The sequence below is a fragment of the Triticum aestivum genome, chromosome 2D (assembly GCF_018294505.1).
Source record: "Triticum aestivum cultivar Chinese Spring chromosome 2D, IWGSC CS RefSeq v2.1, whole genome shotgun sequence".
Taxonomy (NCBI): domain Eukaryota; kingdom Viridiplantae; phylum Streptophyta; class Magnoliopsida; order Poales; family Poaceae; genus Triticum; species Triticum aestivum.
The window spans coordinates 110,804,040-110,822,477 of NC_057799.1; positions in this window are offsets into that span (position 1 = coordinate 110,804,040).

An 18,438-nucleotide genomic window follows, 5' to 3' on the forward strand; every position below is an offset into this window, starting at 1 on the left:
TCTGAATGCAGTCGGCTGAGAATTCCATACTGTTGTGAGGAGTGCACGTTAATGCAAAACTTATACTAACATTCCATCCAGGATTTCTTTTGTATTCAGACGAGCTATTTCCAATTTCACTGCAGTCCGCTGACAATTCCATCTTGTTTAGCTGAGTTTCCAAATATATGCATTTCTTGATGACTCTTCGGGTCCGGTGTCGGCTGACGAGAAACTTTAATAGGGGAAATTTTGTAACACCGAAGGCCCAAAGAAAGAAACAAAAGAAACGACTAAAACAAAAGCACACAAGCATACTACTAATATAATTAATCAAGCAATCATCACATATTACTGCTACTCACACCATAATATGCATGCACACCTAAGCGCACAAATCGCGCGGAAACTCTGGTATTACGGTCTAATATGCTGTGGTGGTGTGCACGAAAATTATATCCATGGGTGGAAGGAGTTGGCGTAACCGAAGCTACACCAAGCACTGGCTGAGAAGTGGCTCGATCTGGATGGACACACAGGTGAGGACGGACTTGACGATCAAGTAGCAAGACACAAAAGTCACAACCACATCATCATCAAACGTATGAAAGGGATTCGTACACGTCCAAAGAATAGAATGACTGGGTAGGGTAGCGGTGGAAAAATAAGGCTCCTGGCATTGGCCTTTTCTGATAACCAAGATCAGTAAGTGTTGCCAGAGGGACGAGATAGATTGCATGATTCGGGATAGAAACAAGTCTATCACCGAAATAATATGGGTAGGTGGCGGAAAAATCTATGCGATACCTGAGCATAACTCCTGCAAATGGTGTCTGGAACTCTGGGTGCCAGGGCATCACTCTGCTGGGACAGAGATGGCGCCGAACACCAAAGAGCAGACATGCTAAGAAGGAGGGTGCAGGCGGTGGATCAAAAACGATGTCACCTACACTCACAAGATTAACGGTTAGTGACAAAATAATAATCTATATGAATGCTATGCGACAAACAAATGCAACAATCAAGTGCAACAAACCAACTAGGGTCTATACTACCGCTTTCTAACGTTCGCGCGGGCTAGGGCATCCTACAGCCAGACCTGCTCTAATACCAAGCCTGTGGCACCCCGGCTCAGAGAAAACCAGAACGCCCCGTATTCCAGCCCAGAGATCGAGGAGAAGTCTTCTGGAATACGGCACTGCTTAGAATAGAACAAACCAGCTCTCTATTATTACACGAATATGAATACAAGGGTTCCGATATAACAATGAATAACATTGGTACGGCGACACTACCCCAACCACAGTTGCTCTATGCAAGGAGCATAACAACTCGAAGCAGCGGAACAACTACTAGAGCGAAACAACGAATGGCGATGATGGACTCCAATCCGCAGGGACTCTGGCTGGAACGCTTATCCTAGATCGCGCACACAGGAACCACACCAGACAAGCAAGCAATCCAGGCACGACCTGCAAACTGGCATGACACGCCAGGTCAGTACATTTAATGTACTTGCAAGCTCACAATAACCAGAAGAACTCAAGACAAACAACAGCATGGCAATTACAGGTTAAGCAGGAATTATCATGAGATCATCATGATAACATGGCATGAACAACATGAACATAATATCGCTAGAACAATATGATCATGGCATCAACATATAAATCTGATGATACTAGCATGCAACATGATGACACTACATGCGCCATTTATTCTGTTTGGGTTACCTCGTAACCATCACATGCATCACTTACCAACCTTGGACATTACACGATCATCTCAGGATCAAATCAAGCTTGGTATAAACAATACTGTAGTAATCATCAAATCACCACAAGGAGCTTGATCTTTACCCAAGATTCTCGCACAACATCACGAATATCCAACAACTTGGTATCCTCGATACCACGGTGATCATTCCGGCGATCACAACCATGACCAACACTTGGTCTCAAACGGTGATCTTTCCGGCGATCACAACCAACTTATCTCATCATCGAACCGGGGTTGTTATTAAGCACATTATTATTATTACTGTTGACTCATAGTGTGACCAACTACGAACTCGGCCCTTATCCGCGGGCGCGGCTATCAATAGATTTAGTATACACTCTGCAGAGGTTATTACACTGTACCCACACTACAGAACCCATGGCCTCGCACTCCCATTCGGGTGGACCAACGACGTTCTGGCAAAATCGATCTACTGCCATGACACTCTCCCGGCCACTCCGACTTACTCCCTACCGGGCTAGCCTGGGTGGCCCCGTGTCTACCAAAGACACAACGACCACCGTCGTGGCCAAACATAAACGGTCCCAAACGGGGACCCGGATCCATAACAACAACAACGGGCACACAAGGTTATGTCTGCTTACCGGGCCAGGGTACAGCACGCCCATAACCTTCCCTCGTTGGAGGCACCGGCGAGAGGCACGACAATAGATCCAGTTAGGACCTTCCCATAAAGGTAAGCGTGGTTGCACTGGTCAGTTCGATATGGTGGCACCATGACTCAGCCAACAGTTGTTCAAGTTCAATTTAACCCGGTTAAACTTGAATGCATATATGCCGAGTCATGATAAAATACATGATGCAATTACAATGCATGAGCATGATATCAACATAATCATGAGAGAACCACATCACTATCCACCATATCACAATGAATCATATCCAACTAAGCATGGCATACTAACTAGCATGAACATCACAAGTACATACTTCTCAAAAACATAGCATGACCACTAGCATCAACAATAAATATCATGCACGAACATATCAGCAATGCCATCATGCAAGCATTTAACCAACTGGATGCAATGGAACATGCATAACAACGGTACTCGGGACAGACAACAGTCATGCACCGAAGACCATTACCCACATCAACATGTACTACTAGCAAGCATAAGCATATGAAAGGAATACTAGCAACTAGCAGTGCATGATAACCAGGTGCATAACAACATAGCAAGAAAGTAAGCACTAGCCCCGAATCATTACCGAAACAACGATAACCATATTTTAAACAAGAAAACATTTAATAAATATTCAAGTTGAAAACCATGTCTACTGCATGACTATCATTCTAGTGGGTATTGTGGCTTCCCTGAGGATGAAGAAGGCACCGGGGAGAGGTGCGGTGAAGCCGCGAAAAGATTTGCCGGAAACAGTTCTCTCTCGGAGGGGCTGTTTACGTGCAAGGGAAAAATCGCCATTTTCAGAATGTTAAAACATAATGAAAATGATTCCAACAGAACGGGCTCGACGAGACGAAGAAGTGGGGTTTGGATTCACCTCATTTGGAGTTGGGAGTAAAAAGATATAAGGGTTTTTCTACCAGGGACTTATTTGTAAGAAAATCCTGACAAACAGGCCCTTAGCCTGAAAAACAGAAAGCGCACTTCCTGGAAATACGCCTTCACTGAAGTGGAAACGTATTTTTGTCTAAAGTAGAAGAGTAGTACGCTTTCGATAAGCAAAGACGTAATCTAGAGGATTACGCCTCCACTTATCCAGCGTGGCAAAGGCGGGGCCGGTGGCTGGCTCACTGACGCGCGGGGCCCGCGGGTCCCACGGCCAGCTGGCAGGGAAGGGGCGTCGTCTCCCTCTTGTCCTCGCGCTTGCCCGATGGAGCAGAGCAGGAGCTCGTCGCCGACGCTCGTCCGGTCGACTCCGACCACCTCCGGTGGAGCTCGGACCACCGGATTGGCCAGTGAGAGGAGCCGCACCCGCCTGAGTGATCTGCCCACACCGGAAAGCAGCGGAGCAGACGGGGCAGGGAGCCGCGGTGGACAGAGGCGACAGGCGCCGGCGGGGCTCGCGGCTAGAAGCCACCGGAGGAGTAGGAGAAGTGCGGAGGGGCTTGGGTGGACTGCGGGAGTTGCTCTGGTGGAGGGAGGAAGTGGAGTGGGGCTTGGCTTCGAGTCAATTTAGGAGGAGGCCCGAGGCGGCCATGGCGGCCATCTGAGACGAGGAGAGGCTCCGGGGTTTGGACGAGAGGCTAGAGAGGGGTAGAAGGGTGAGGCGAAGAGCTCGGGCCGATCGGGAGGCCTCGGGGCTGCTTAAATAGCCAAGGGGAGGGGGAGCCGTGCTGGCGTTGCCGCGGACACGTGGCCGGCGCCGCGGACGCATGTGCACGCGCATGAGCTCGGAGGCAGGCGACGAGGGAGGCACAGGGGAGAGCTCACGGGGAAGAGGAGGCCAAAGGAGCGCAGGGAGGATGATGATGGCAACGAACCGAGCAAAATCACCACTGTTCGTCCGTGGGCACACGGCGGCTTGCGTCGGTGAGGAAGCGGACGGAGGGGGAGTGGGGTGCAGGGGAACAACGACGACGACAGGAAGACATTGGACACGGTCACGCGCGCGGAGGCGACGAGAGGAGGAGGGGCCCGAGCAAGAAGACACTCTGGACGCGGCCAACGCGAGCAGAGCGCGCGCATTGCATGCCAAAACTCGTGATCACCGCGTGCACTGGTGCACACAGTGGCACACGGCTGGCCAAACAATGTCTGGGGGTTTGTCCTTCTTGGGGAGGTTGCAACTGAGGTGGTAGCTCAGTTAAAGACGTTGTGGTTAAATTGTAAGTGAGCTCTGAAGTTTACTGCAGTAAACTTGATCATGAAACAGTGATCAACTAAGGTGAGATTAGAGGCAAACGAGTTGTCTGGGGTGATTAGCTTAGGAAGAACTACCATACTCGGGAGTTTGGCAGGAAATGGATGAAGATTTAATGCACTTTCTTTGCAACCGCATAATCTGGTCCAGAAACTTGATCAGGAAGGTGCACTCACATGGAGTGTCAAACTGAGCTCAAATTGGGCAAGTCAGAGTCATTTGGTCCTATGAAGATGCTCAAAAAGTCTCATACCAATTGGCCAAGCCAAACTGGTACTTGCTTCACAAACATCTCCTCTAGACAGAAACTTGCAAAAATTCTAGAGGAATAATGGCTTGATGAACCATGCCCAAAATGGGTGGAGGTAGGTTATATGGATAATAGAAGGCCTATAAACATTGGCAGCAATAATGGAGCAAGATAAATTATACTTGCTTCACAAACTGAAATTTTGGACAGAATCAAAGAATTGAAGATGAGCTCACATGGAGGCATGACATGAGCTCTACTTTGGTGAACGGCTATGATCTGATGATATGAGGGATTATGCAAAATGGCAACTCATTTGGATATGCCTAGCTTGCACCTCCTTGACAAAGCTTCTTTCTGGATAGAAACTTTGGAAAATCATAATTAAATAATTACTAGGTAAATGAGGTTGCATTTTGGCATGTGACGATGATATGGACAGGAAAAGGTGTCCAAGGAGTTTTAGGTCAATTGGGAAAAGGAAAATAGCACTTGCTTCACAATGTGCCATTTAGGGCAGAATAGGAAACGAATTATTTGAGCATGATGATAAACATGACAAATGAAATATTTTGCCACATTTGACAAATATATGACCCAGAAAATTATGAGAATTATTTGGGAATTTTAGGAGTGATGGAAATAAAGGTTGCTTCACACCTAGGGCAATTTGAGATATTCCTTTAATAGAAAAGGAATATTCCCGATAAAGAGAATATTGGGATTTGGGCTAGGATGAAAATGACAGGGTCTAGGGAAGGATTTTGGAATGACAAGCCACTCTGGAAACAAATAAGAGGGCTTCTTCTTCAGTTTCCAGACCACAAAGCCACGGAAAAAGAAAACTCAAGCAAAAACCTCAGAAAAACAAAAGAAAAAGAAAGGGCCAAAAAATCAGGCTGTCACATCTACATAGTTCTCGAACCTGTAGGGTCCGCACGCTTAACGTTCGATGACGATTTGTATTATGAGTTGTGTGTTTTGGTGACCTAAGTTTGTTCGGAGTCCCGGATGAGATCACGGACATGACGAGGAGTCTCGAAATGGTCGAGAGGTAAAGATTCATATATTGGAAGGTTGTATATGGACACCCGAATGGTTCCGAAGAGGTTCGGGGATTTTTCGGAGTACCGGGAGGTTATCGGACCCCCCCAGGAAAGTTAATGGGCCTCATGGGTCATAGTGGAGAGAGGGAGGAAGGCCAGAAGAGGAGGCGCGCGCCTCCCCCCTTCCCAAACCGAATTGGACAAGGGGTGGGGGCGCGGCCCCCCTTTCCTTCTCCCTCTCCCCTCTTTCCCCTTCTCCCTCTCCGTTTGAAGGAAGGGGGCGAATCCTACTAGGAGTGGAGTCCTAGTAGGACTCCCCCCATGGCGCGCCACCCCTATGGCTGGTCTCCTCCTCCTCCTCTCCTTTATATACAGGGGCGGGGGGCACCCCAAAGGCACAACGGTTGTTTCTTAGCCGTGTGCGGTGCCCCCCTCCACAGTTTACTCATCCAGTCATAGCGTCGTAGTGCTTAGGCGAAGCCCTGCGTAGATCACATCACCAACACTGTCACCACGCCGTCGTGTTGACAGAACTCTCCCTCGACCCTCTACTGGATCAAGAGCTCGAGGGACGTCATCGAGCTGAACGTGTGCTGAACACGGAGGTGTCGTACGTTCGGTACTTGGATCGGTTGGATCGTGAAGATGTTCGTGTTGGAAATATGCCCTAGAGGCAATAATAAAATGGTTATTATTATATTTCCTTGTTCATGATAATTGTCTATTGTTCATGCTATAATTGTGTTATCCGTAAATCGTAATACATGTTTGAACACATAGACCATAACATGTCCCTAGTGAGCCTCTAGTTGACTAGCTCGTTGATCAATAGATGGTTGCGGTTTCCTGACCATGGACATTGGATGTCATTGATAACGGGATCACATCATTAGGAGAATGATGTGATGGACAAGACCCAATCCTAAGCATAGCACTAGATCGTGTAGTTCGTTTGCTGAAGCTTTTCTAATGTCAAGTATCATTTCCTTAGACCATGAGATCGTGCAACTCCTGGATACCGTAGGAATGCTTTGGGTGTACCAAACGTCACAACGTAACTGGGTGGCTATAAAGGTGCACTACAGGTATCTCCGAAAGTGTCTGTTGGGTTGGCTCGGATCGACACTGGGATTTGTCACTCCGTATGACGGAGAGGTATCTCTGGGCCCACTCGGTATTGCATCATCATAATGAGCTCAATGTGACTAAGTATTTAGTCACGGGATCATGCATTACAGAACGAGTAAAGTGACTTGCCAGTAACGAGATTGAACGAGGTATTGGGATACCGACGATCGAATCTCGGGCAAGTAACGTACCGATTGACAAAGGGAATTGTATACGGGATTGCTTGAATCCTCGACATCGTGGTTCATCCGATGAGATCATCGTGGAACATGTGGGAGTCAACATGGGTATCCAGATCCTGCTGTTGGTTATTGGCTAGAGAGGTGTCTCGGTCATGTCTGCATGATTCCCTGTCACGACTGGTTTTTCAATAAAATAATTATTGAGAGACCAATCCCTTTTACGGACCAGTAAAGAAGAATTCCTTCTCACTAGTAGACAATATCTCGGTCACAGAAGAAAAATACCAGGAGTACTGAATATAATACAAGGTTGAACGGGGACTGCTCAACAATTTATTACATGCACGCCGATAAAACATAACGGCGGATGGGGTGGCATAACTACTAACTCACGATAACTACGATGGCGGAAATATCACCGCGAAGTGGGTGATATGACTCCTGAAAACTACAGCTCTTCGAGCGTCGGAGTGAGGCTCGAGGAGACTTATTGCGGGTGGCGGAAGCATATATAATACAAGTGACCAATATCCGGGATCGCACAGCACTGACTGGGATTCCTCTAGGCGTCGGACTCGCTATCAAACTCTTCATCCAAGAGATCGCCTTCGTCAACATCTGGCCAAATCAACAAGCCAGGTGAGTACTATGAAAGTACTCGCAAGACAGTTCGGACATAAGATATAAAAAATGTAAACATGAAGCATAAGAACAGATTAACCGGTGCGTTTAGACATAGTGATAATAATGCGTGGGAATAATAGCAGAGAAGTCGGGCGGTAGTCCTCCCGAAATCCCAAATTAAATACTGGGTGCCAAACGAGGGTCTGAATGACTCCTCGAGAGGAAACTGCAAGAATAGTAATACTGGTGCCAAACGAGGGTCTGAATGACTCCTCGAGAGGAAACTGCAAGAATAGTAATACTGGTGCCAAACGAGGGTCTGAATGACTGCTCGAGAGGAAACTGCAAGAATAGTAATACTGGTGCCAAACGAGGGTCTGAATGACTCCTCGAGAGGAAACTGCAGAAATAATAATGCCGCAGTCGGGCGTCAGGGCGACACCACATAAAGGGCTTATAACAGAAATAAAAGACAAACATGCCACAGTCGAACGTCTGAGCGACATCACATAAAGGGCTTATATTGTAGCTCAATAATTCAGTAGCTCGAGAACATAAATTATTACAAGTACGAAACAAATATGAGGTTAGTCCATCCGCAGGAATAACAATTTAACGGGGTTACCACTTGAGCTTGATCACCGGGGATAAATTCCACGAGGATAGATATGGATATACTGATCACCCTACTTGATCATGGATACGATGACTTGGAAAAATTTGACTCTGCAGAGTTTGTGCTTTAACCACAGCCAACGGATTTCAGTAGTCACAGGGACTAGTTCCGTCTACGGTGTTTTGGAAGAAACACGTCTAACCAGTACACACCCATTCAACATTCCGAAGCCAGGGATCACCCTCGGCAACGTTCAAGAAAAACCTTGAGACGGGGAGGCTACAACCTCGCGTAGCATGGGATCAAATTTCTATACGCGCGCTCTAAGGGGGTGCCCCCCCTCTCGGTCCCAACCGGAAACACCCATGCCCCCTGACCGGATGACTGGCTTTAATCCAGGGCCATGGAACCATCATCCCGGCCCCTCTGTTTGGTGTGTACACGGAAAGAGGTTACCAACTTACTAAACCGCATCCTGGCAAAGAAACACGTGGTAGCACGGAAGGGAAAAGAACGATAACGTGACTCTGTCCACGTTAACGTCGGAATTTGTCGGATGACGCAAGGCTGGTATGCTACAATAGTACCCCCTTGCTGCCCTTCATGTCACCACATGATTTGGCCATCTCTCACCAGAGATCATCGCAACTTTGGAACATGCGGGTAGTTGCCTCACAAGCAACGAGGTCCTCACCGACACTCATATGCCACGCACAACTTATACGCAAACTTGCAAACACCTATCATATCAAAGGTTCAAACATGCTTGCCTGGTTCGGAGAAGTCAGAGTCTAGCTCGGCGAAGTTCGCGGCTCCGTCACCTCTTCCGGAACCTACGGCATGACGAAAAAGGGCACTAACGTGAAAACCAACGCGTGCATAAAAACTTCTCCAAATTTTTTCTAAATAAATCCCATAAAAAACTAGACAAAATTCTAAGACTGTCAGAAAAAGAATCACTCAAAAATCACTTTTTATTAAAAAGTTATAAAGGTTTCTGTCCAGGGACTCATCTGTAATGAAACAGAAAAGTTCCAGGGTTTAAACTGAGAAAACAGAAAACGCTTCGGAAAGAAACGCGCAAGCTCAAAAGGGAAAACGTATTTTGCCCGAAGGCGCCAACAGAAAACGTTTCGCGAGGGGAAACAGAAGAGAGGCTGACAGGGGGTCCCACATGTCAGGTTTAAAAAGCTCGCCGGCGCCCGAAGACTGCGGTGGACGCCGGCGTCGAACCACGGCGAGTCAGGGAGATCGGAGGGTACCAAGAGCTTCAGCGAGTCCTTCCACGTCGGTGGGTGGTGGACTCGACCGACGGAGAGCACCACGGCGACGGCGACACTTTCTCCGGCGGACGGCGGCTCGGGTGATGGTGAACTCCGGTGGCGAGCTGCAAACCTCGAATTGAAGCGCGGGTCAGAAGGAGGGATGCACTAGAGGGCTACTGGCAAGAAATGGGAGGCAGAGGTGCATGCACGGGAGGGAATCAAGCTGGGTCCCGTGGCGGGTCGCGGCGGCCGGAGTTGAGGAAGGAGACCTCCTCGGGGCTCTTCCAGTGGCTAGGCAGGGTCTTGGTGGAGTGCAGAGGTGGTGGGGGTTCGAGTTGAAGCTCGGGGCCTCTATTTATAGGCGGATCGAGGGGGTGGCCGTGAACGGGATTGCTCTGGCGAGCGATTACGGCGAGGCAGTGGTTGAGCAGGGGGTTTGAGTGGCCTGGCAGCATCAGTGAAGTTTACTGGTGCCGTTCCCCCGCAAATCTCGGTTGGTCTTGGCGTAATGGCGCCGGTCCACGGTGGGGTGGCCGCACGGGCACAACGGCGGCAGAGAGCGCGCTCCGCGCCCTGCGGTTCACGACGAGAGTGGCAGCGCGTTCTGGGGAGTGGAAGGCCACGCGGCGAGCTCCGGTGGCTTGGGCGGCGCTGGGTGGCGCCGTCTGCGCCGCGCATCTCTCTGGCGGCCGCAAAGCCGCCGCTGGCGTCGGTCACGGGGCGGCGCACCTCCTCCTGCTCGTCGCCGATGTCCGCAAGGCTCCAGGGGATCGTGCGACGCAGGAACAAGGGGGAGAGGACGGGGAGCAAGGCGACACAGCGACACTGGCGAGATCGAGATCGAACACTGAAGAAAACAACAGTGGTCCAAATAAGGACTAGCAGAATCTTTCCCCTCCGCCACTGTTAACTGAACTTGACTGAACTTGATTTTCACAATGCCCTGCAGGTGTTCGACAGAATGATTTGGCAAGCAGAAAATTTTTCCTGGGGCTGGGACTTGGTGAGGTGACCACTCAATGCACCCAGGGGCTGCCTGATTTTACTCAGAATTTTTGGAGAAAGATTTGAATGAATTTCACCAAATTTGACAAATCTGGTCCAAACTTGCAGTAAGTATAGTTTGAAAAATTTGAACTGAAGACCAGTGGTTCTTCATGGATCTTGGTTGAGGGTTCAAAGGACTAGGAAGGGAAAAAGGTTTGGGGGCAAAAATCAAAACAGAAATGGTAGTTCCTTTGTAAATCTCCAAGGGCTAGAATAGGCGATAGAAATTGTTTTGATAAGATTTAAATGGAAAAATAATTATATGGAGAGGTCCAACTTGCTGGATTTGAAGTAAATCATGATCCAAAGGTGAGGGAAGGGTTAGGAGAGTGGATTTGCACTAAGGCCATGGCAAGAGAGGATTGTTGAAAGTGGTAAAGGATTATTCCAAAAGCTATAGAGTATTTTCAAAGAAATTTCAAAAGGCATTTTCCCCAAATGAAAAGCACTTTGTCTTGAGTCCAAATAAAAAGCAAGAACCTCCAAGACCAAAAACAAATCTTGGGTGAATCCAAATAAAACTCTTGCCATAAAAAAAAATATTTTGAAAGGGAGAGTTCTTTTGAAGAAAAATTTAAATCACCTCCCTCAAGTCAAATAAAATCTTTTGAAAAATCAAAATAAAAACGTGGGTGTCACAACACCTACCCCCTTAGGAAAAATCTCGTCCTCGAGATTTGTGCTGATCCTCAAATAGATATGGATACTCTGCCTGGAGAAAATCTCCCCTTTCCCATGTAGCTTCATCCTCAGTGTGGTTGCTCCACTGAACCCTGAAAATTTTTGTTGTTTTCTGACGGGTCCTCCTTTCAGACTCTTCCAATATTTTTACTGGCCTCTCTCTGTAGGTGAGGTCTGGTTGCACATCAATGCTCTCATGGGATACATGCTTCTCCGGGTTACTCACACATTTTCTCAATTGGGTAATTCTAGTTTGTAGGCTACTGTGCCTCTTCGTGCGACTACACGGAATGGTCCAATAAATCTCGGGGCTAGCTTCCCCTTAATTTTGAACCATTGCAGACCCCTCATGGGAGACACTCGCAGGTACATGGAATCACCGGGTTCAAAGCTGACCTCATGATGTTTTTGATCGTAGTAGCTCTTTTGTCGGCTCTGCGCTGTCTTGAGTCTGTCCCTGATCTGCTTAACTTTCTCCTCGGCCTCTTTAAGCATGTCTGGGCCGAAGATACGACTGTCACCTGTTTCTGACCAATTTAGTGGGGTACGACACCTCCGTCCGTACAATGCTTCAAAGGGTGCCATTTGCAAGCTGGCGTGGTAACTGTTGTTGTAAGCAAACTCGGCATACGGCAAACTTTCTTCCCAACTGGATCCATAGGTGAGCACACAGGCTCTCAGCATATCCTCTAGGATTTGGTTCACACGTTCCGTTTGTCCATCAGTCTGAGGGTGGTACGCTGTACTGAAAGCTAGCTGCGTGCCCAGAGCTTGTTGCAGGTGATCCCAAAATTTGGAGACAAATTGTGTGCCTCGGTCGGATATTATAGTCTTTGGGACTCCATGCAAACAAACTATACGGGAGAGATAAAGCTTGGCCAGCCTTTGTGTGGAGTAGGTAGTCTTCACGGGAATGAAATGAGCAACCTTGGTTAGTCGGTCTGTGATGACCCATATGGCGTCATTTCCGTGTTGTGATCGGGGTAGTCCGACGATGAAATCCATTCCTATTTCATCCCATTTCCACTACGGTATCCTGTTTGGATGGAGTAGCCCTGCTGGCTTTTGATGCTCGGCCTTGATGCACTGACATGAATCGCAACAAGCAATAAATGCGGCTATATCCCTTTTCATACTGTGCCACCAAAATCTTTCCTGAATGTCCTTGTACATTTTGGTACCTCCAGGATGGATCGAGTATGGAGCGGTGTGGCTTTCGGTTAGGATTTGTTGCTTGAGTTCCTCAATGTTAGGCACGCAAAGTCTGTCTCCGTACCATAATATTCCTTCACTGTCTGTGACGAACTCTGAAGCCTTACCAAGGTCCATTTTCTTCTTTATACCTTCGATGCTGGGATGTCCCTGTTGAGCCTTCTTAATTTGTTCCACTAGGGTGGGTTGTATCTCCAGATTTGATACGGTGCCCTCAGAGACTAACATCATGTTGAGCCTAGCGAACTCTTGCTGAAACTCAGGCCTCAAGTTTTGCGGACCGTCGTTGTCCGGGCTGGGGTTTTGACTAAGGGCATCAGCCACTACATTTGCCTTCCCTGGGTGGTAGTGAATGCCGACATCATAGTCCTTGACCAATTCCAACCAGCGTCGTTGGCGTAAATTTAGCTCTGGCTGTGTGAAAATATATTTGAGGCTCTTATGGTCCGTATATATTTCACAGCGATTTCCCAATAGAAAGTGCCTCCACTCCTTGAGTGCATGAATGACTGCTGCTAGCTCCAAGTCATGTGTTGGGTAATTTTCCTCATGTTTTCGCAGCTGCCTGGAGGCATACGCGACAACTTTGCCATCTTGCATTAGTACACATCCGAGGCCTTTTCGGGACGCGTCACAATACACTTCAAAACTCTTGTGTATGTCTGGCACAGTTAAGACCGGTGCGGTTGTCAGCCTCTTCTTAAGTTCTTGGAAGCTTCTCTCGCATGCTTCCGTCCATACAAACTTCTTGTCTTTCTTGAGCAACTGTGTTATTGGTTTTGCCACAGTGGAGAATCCTTCAATAAATCTCCTGTAATATCCGGCCATTCCCAGGAAACTCCGCACGTCTGTAACGTTGGCGGGTGGCTTCCAGTCAAGTATGGCTTTGACTTTTTCTGGGTCTACGGCCACGCCTTCTTGGTTCAATATATGGCCTAGGAAACCAACTTGTCTTAGCCAAAATTCACACTTGCTAAATTTGGCATACAACTGATGCTTCCTTAATTCTCCCAAAACAATTCTGAGATGCTCAGCATGCTCTTCCGGTGTCCTTGAGTAAACCAGAATATCGTCAATGAACACCACAACAAATTTGTCCATGAATTTCATGAACACTTTGTTCATGAGGTGGACGAAATATGCGGGGGCGTTTGTTAGACCAAAAGGCATCACTGTGAATTCATATAATCCGTATCTGGAGGTGAATGCTGTTTTAGGGATATCTTCTGTCCGTACTTTCAATTGATGATATCCCGATCTCAATTCAATTTTTGAGAACACCTTGGCTTGTGCGAGCTGGTCAAACAAATCATTTATCCGTGGCATCGGATATTTGTTTTTGATGGTGACCATATTGATAGCTCGATAGTCTATACACAGTCTCAGTGTCCCATCCTTTTTCTTGGCGAACAACACTGGCGAACCCCATGGTGAGGAGCTGGCTCGAATAAATCCTTTGTCCAATAATTCCTTTATCTGCTTCTTCAACTCCACCAATTCTGAGGGTGCCATTCTATAAGGTTTCTTGTAGATGGGAGCGGTGCCAGGTGCTAGTTCGATGCTGAATTCTATCTCTCGGTCTGGTGGCATGCCTGGCAGTTCTTCAGGGAACACATCAGGAAACTCGCATACCACTGGAACTTTTCTCAGTTCTGAAATGTCCACTTTGTTCAGTTTTGGTTGCTGTGACCGTGGTCTCTCCTGAGCTGTAACTTTTATTGTCTTGCCGTGATGGTGAGTGAGAATCACGGTCCGATTGAAACAGTCAATGAATCCTTTGTTGGTGGTTAACCAGTCCATCCCTAAAATAACTTCCAGTCCTTTACTCCCCAACACGATGAGATTTGCTTGGAACTGCAGTCCTTCGAACTCAATGACCACTCCTTGGCAGTAACCCTGAGCGATTTGCTTATTTCCGGGGGACTTGATGATCATAGATTTTTCCAAGGGGAGTATCGTAAAACCATGTTGCAAAACAAAACTCCTCGAAACGAACGAATGGGAAGCTCCAGAATCAAACAAAACCGTGGCAGGTACTGTGTTGACAGGGAACGTACCGAGCACGATGTCTGGGGCATTCTGCGCTTCTTACCTGGTCACATGGTTCAGGTGACCCTTCTTGTGGTTGTTGTTGGGATTGAAATTGTTGCGCTTGGGGGCTGGATTGTTTCCACCACTGTTCAGCTTGGGGGCCGAGTTCCTCGGCTTTGGGCACTGTTTAGCATAGTGCCCTTCTTCTCCACAAGCATAGCATGTGACCCCTGGACGGTACGTGTACTCCTTGTCTCTGGCATGAAACTGTCTGACGGGCCTTGGATCAGTAGTCGTGGATCTCCTTGGTTCTGTCCTTGGAACCTCAGTGTTGCTTCGGTTGTTGCGAGCAAGAGTCTTCTTGTCCCTCTTTCGCTTACGGAGATCTTCCAGACTACGGCGCTCATTCTCCAAGGTAATGGCCTTGTCAACCAGAGTTTTAAAATCCGGGAAAGTGTGTACAACCAATTGGCATTTTAGTGCTGGTGCCAGGCCGTCCAGGAATTTTTCCATCTTCTTGTTTTCTGTCATGTGCTCGTCGTAGGCATAACGGGATAGCTGGGTAAACTGACCGTTGTATTCTGTCACTGACATGCCTCTTTGCTTGAGATCATCAAATTCTCTCTTCTTGATTTTTATGATGCTCCGGGGGATGTGTGCCCCACGAAAGCCTTCCTTGAATTTTTCCCAGGTGATGTTGTGTTCACTGGGATGCATGTGTAGGAAGTTTTCTGACCATGCTGCAGCTGCTCCAGTAAGGTAGTGTGGTGCATAAAGCACCTTCTCATGATCTGAACACTGAGCAATAATTAGCTTCCTTTCGATATCACGAAGCCAGTCATCGGCTTCCAGCGGCCTATCAGTGTGAGCAAAAGTTGAAGGGCGAGTCTTCTGTAACTCAGATAACTTGGAATGAGGTTGATAGGGTTCACGGTGGTTTCCCATATTGATGACATGATTCATCATCTCTTGGTGCTGTTGCTGGCTTTGTTCGAAGAGGCGGCATACTTGAGACAAGGCTGCTTCGCTGTCTAGCTGACTGGACTGTCCCTGGGTGAAGTTGTTGCTAGTCTGTGTCCCATAAACTTCTTCTGGCTGATTGGGCATGGAGCGAGTCCACGGGCGAGACATTTTTCCAGTCTGGGGTATTATGTTGCAAAACCCATGAGAAGAACTGTGTAGCACAAAGAAAATCTTGCAAAGGCAACAATTTAAAGATCTCAAGATTTTCAAGAAAACATAAACGATTTTGCACGGAGAAGAACTGCTTAGCATATATCTTACACGCGAAAAGCAAACACACGATACCGCACTCAGGATGCGCGTACACATTCCTGACATGTTATTTAGACTAGCGTACTCCTCCGGAAAGCAGCAAACACACCAATACAAACTATCGTACAGATAAAACACATCATACAAGCAGACACAATGCGCGGCTACTCGGTGCTCTCAGTCGGAGATGGTGAAGATTTCCTTTCCCTTGCCGAGGGCAAGACTCAGCGGTCCAGGAGAATCAACCTCCACCTCCTCTCTAGCTGGCTCCTGGCGCGTAACGCTGTGCTGCGGTGATGGCGCGGGAGCGACAGGCGGTAGAGCGGGTGCGGTAGGCGGTGCAGCTCTGACTGGAGTAGGAGCGATGACTCGGTCGAACTCCTCAGTGGTAGGCAGACGACGAGCAGTGGCCAAAATGGCCGGTGCATAAGATGCTGAGGACGAGACGAATGTCAGAGGCGGTGCTGTGTGAAGAAGCTCCTTCCTGCAGGCAGGACCGCCCCAGACTAAGTCCATGCGGGCAGCCACAAGATCGTCCACGAGGTTGTCAAAAGACTCCTCCAGAGCCTTGAGATACTCCACAACCATCTCGATGGCTTCATCTCGCTCTCCCCGATGGCAGGCGAATGCATAGTGACTGGTATATGGCACATGGCATGGGAGGTAGCGGTAGTGACGAGTCTTCATCGTAGGAAGGATGTCCCGAAGACGAGCTATCGCCTCACGGGCAGCCATCTGCATGGCATGCCTCTCCGTAGGCATGGCCCTTCCCACAAAACGTAAGTGGCGAGCTGCAGAACGTCCTCCCTTGAATTGCACCACAGCTTGGTGCATAGACACGTCGTCACTGAGCTTGTGCTGGTAAAGCGTGAACTCCGGACGAGCCGCTGGCCCAATCGCCAGCTTGGTGATGGAGACGAGGTGCTTGACAAACCCCTCGGGCACGTTCATGAACACTCGAGTCTCACAGCTGCAGCCAGCCATCTACAAAAGTAGGCAAAAATTCTGAGTAGTCATGTCATAAATTTATGATGACCAACAGAAAATAGCTACAATTGCAAAATGCTGAAAAAGCACAAAAGACGCTAATAACCGATTAGCGATCGCACCTAGTGGCTTCCTACAGTCAGCCTGGCTCTGATACCAAGCTTGTCACGACCGGTTTTTCAATAAAATAATTATTGAGAGACCAATGCCTTTTACGGACCAGTAAAGAAGAATTCCTTCTCACTAGTAGACAATATCTCGGTCACAGAAGAAAAATACCAGGAGTACTGAATATAATACAAGGTTGAACGGGGACTGCTCAACAATTTATTACATGCACGCCGATAAAACATAACGGCGGATAGGGTGGCATAACTACTAACTCACGATAACTACGATGGCGGAAATATCACCGCGAAGTGGGTGATATGACTCCTGAAAACTACAGCTCTTCGAGCGTCGGAGTGAGGCTCGAGGAGACTTATTGCGGGTGGCGGAAGCATATATAATACAAGTGACCAATATCCGAGATCGCACAGGACTGACTGGGATTCCTCTAGGCGTCGGACTCGCTATCAAACTCTTCATCCAAGAGATCGCCTTCGTCAACATCTGGCCAAATCAACAAGCCAGGTGAGTACTATGAAAGTACTCGCAAGACAGTTCAGACATAAGATATAACAAATGTAAACATGAAGCATAAGAACAGATTAACCGGTGCATTCAGACATAGTGATAATAATGCGTGGGAATAATAGCAGAGAAGTCGGGTGGTAGTCCTCCCGAAATCCCAAATTAAATACTGGGTGCCAAACGAGGGTCTGAATGACTCCTCGAGAGGAAACTGCAAGAATAGTAATACTGGTGCCAAATGAGGGTCTGAATGACTCCTCGAGAGGAAACTGCAAGAATAGTAATACTGGTGCCAAACGAGGGTCTGAATGACTCCTCGAGAGGAAACTGCAAGAATAGTAATACTGGTGCCAAACGAGGTTCTGAATGACTCCTCGAGAGAAAACTGCAGGAATAATAATGCCGCAGTCGGGCGTCAAGGCGACACCACATAAAGGGCTTATAACAGAAATAAAAGACAAACATGCCACAGTCGGACGTCTGAGCGACATCACATAAAGGGCTTATATTGTAGCTCAATAATTCAGTAGCTCGAGAACATAAATTATTACAAGTACGAAACAAATATGAGGTTAGTCCATCCGCAGGAATAACAATTTAACGGGGTTACCACTTGAGCTTGATCACCGGGGATAAATTCCACGAGGATAGATATGGATATACTGATCACCCTACTTGATCATGGATACGATGACTTGGAAAAATTTGACTCTGCAGAGTTTGTGCTTTAACCACAGCCAACGGATTTCAGTAGTCACAGGGACTAGTTCCGTCTATGGTGTTTTTGAAGAAACACGTCTAACCAGTACACACCCATTCAACATTCCGAAGCCAGGGATCACCCTCGGCAACG